Source organism: Macrobrachium nipponense, chromosome 2 (genome assembly GCF_015104395.2).
Source record: "Macrobrachium nipponense isolate FS-2020 chromosome 2, ASM1510439v2, whole genome shotgun sequence".
NCBI lineage: Eukaryota > Metazoa > Arthropoda > Malacostraca > Decapoda > Palaemonidae > Macrobrachium > Macrobrachium nipponense.
In genome coordinates this window covers 74,321,533-74,324,032 of record NC_087201.1, presented here as the reverse complement: position 1 = coordinate 74,324,032, position 2,500 = coordinate 74,321,533, and the positions used below count along the sequence as shown (strand labels likewise).

General features: G+C 31.2%; 1 protein-coding gene across 1 annotated transcript in view; it reads right to left on the bottom strand.

The window, feature by feature from the left end:
* The window catches only part of LOC135220666 (chorion peroxidase-like), a 33,167-nt gene that overhangs the window by 4,725 nt on the left and 25,942 nt on the right, over window positions 1-2,500 (bottom strand). The window lies entirely within an intron of this gene.

Below are 2,500 nucleotides of genomic sequence, written 5' to 3'. Positions count from 1 at the left end.
GTAGGTCCTGCGTGTTGTAGAAGGCGACTAAAAGGACAGCTGCTGCCTTGCAGTCTTACTTTTGAGTAAAAGACTAGGCCCACTGCCATTAACTGTGGTTCACAACAACAAGCCCATGCGGTCGTAAAATCCCCTTTGCCAAACATCAAACCATGCCGATGATGCCTTTAATGGAATGCAGTGGAGAAGGTGCATCAGGCAACCAACCCTTTAATGTAAGGATAACGGTGTAAAAGAAGAAGAAGAGTCTTAAAGATAAAGATGGATGAAAACAAACTGCAAAATTAATAATGGCAATATTTTGACAATTTCATCCAAAAGGGTAAGTGAAATGCGATGACAAAATGTCAATTGTCCACAGAGGTGCTTGTGAGTAGTCTTTCCTCTGAATATTTCTTAAAGTTTTTGGAATATCTTTACTATTGAAAATGTAATAACTTGAATATTTCTTTAATTTTTTAAAATATCTTTACTATTGAAAACGTACTAATTTGAATATTTCTTATTAAACTTTTTGACATATCTTTACTATTGAAAGCGTACCAACATGAATATTTCTTAAGCTGTTCCAAATATCTTTACTGTTGAAAACGTTCTCACTTGAATAGTTCTTAAGCTTTTTTAAATATCTTTACTATTGAAGAAATACTAACTTGAATATTACTAACTTGAATATCTTTGCTATTGAAATGGTACTAACTTGAAAATTTCTTAAACTTTTCGAAAGGTTTTAACGAATGAAAACATGTGAGGGACATGAAAATCTACGGGAATCACATTATGCTTTTCACCTGTTAACTAAAGTGATGTTACTAAAAAATTCCGCTGTGATTCCTAACAGCCTTTTATTTTCAGCATACCAGGATATACAAGTCATACCTAACCAAAACTTAATAACGCTGTGAAATAGAATAGTTTCTACTATTCAATGAAGATCAATCTCTTAGTTATTTATGAATATAATTTGAGAAATTATCTCGAATTATTCAAGCATAATTTGAGACATTTTTTCGTTTTATTCAAAAATAGAATTTGAGAAGTTATCTCGAAAAACAATTTTCAGAATTTTAGAAGTTATCTCGAAATTTTCAAAAACAGAATTTGAGAAGTTATCTCGAATTATTCAAAAATAGAATTTGAGAAGTTATCTCGAAATATTCAAAAATAGAATTTGAAAAGTTATCTCGAATTATTCAAAAATAGAACTTGAGAAGGTTATCCACGGAAAGATATTCAAAAATATAATTTGTGAAGTTTATCTCGAATTATTAAAACAAAATATTTTTATTTGAGAAATGATTCTCGAATTTATTCCAAATAGAATTTGATAAGTTTATCTCGAAATATTCAAAATAGAATTTGAGAAGTTATCTCGAATTATTCAAAATATAATTTGAGAAATGATCTCGAAATATTCAAAAATAGAATTTGAGAAGTTATCTCGAAAAATATTCAAAAATATAATTTGAGAAGTTATCTCGAATTATTCAAAATATAATTTGAGAAAGTCTCGAAAATATTCAAAATTTGAGAAATGATCTCGAAATATTCAAAAATAGAATTTGAGAAGTTATCTCGAAATACTCTAAAATAGAATTTGAGAATTTATCTCGAAAGATTCAAAAATATAATTTGAGAAATGATCTCGAATTATTCAAAAGTATAAATTGAGAATTGATCTCGAACTCTGACACAATTGTTACCTCTAAAACGGAAAGCAACAAATCCAGACTCACTCGAAGCAAGGAAATATGAAAATTCCGTATCGGAATCCAAACCTTTTTGTAAAATGCAGAACTGGGAAGAAATGAATTGCTGCTCGTGCACATTTTGCAAGAGTGAAAAAAGGGCTGATCGTCAACACTGAAATGGATACATACTGGAATGGCCTTTGGTTCCAGGCATTCTCATTCATCTGCCTCTGCCAGGCTGTCAAATTGCTTTTTGGGGATATATCAGAATCAGCATTCAGTCAAAAGGAAAATCAGCAGTGGGTATTCCATTTCGTTCTTTCACCTATTTTTCAGCAACTTCTGAACGAAGAATTATATAAGATGATGCCTAAATCAAAAGGTAAGACAGATTAGTGTAGAATAGCAAGGCATTTTTCTATGATATGTCTTTATGATTGTATATTTATCGGTTTCATTATATCCTTTGTTTGTATTAACATTTCATCAAGGGGATTACTCTCAACTTGATATAATAATATAAAGCATGGGATCAATAATACCGTCCAAAGAAATTTATGTATCGAGAACAACGCTCTTTGATGTGATGCTTTAGCATTTTAATTCAGAACGAGACTTTTTGTTGGATTTCACTGTCTGCCTTTTGAATGGCTTGTTCAGAGGATTAGATCTTAATCTTCTTCTAAAGAGAAAATAAATTCTTCCCTGAATATTCATATACTGAAATCTTACCTCTCTCTCTCTCTCGTCGGCTCTCGTGCTCGTCTCTCTGCCTCTCTCGCTCTCTCTTCTCTAGTCTCTCTTCTCTC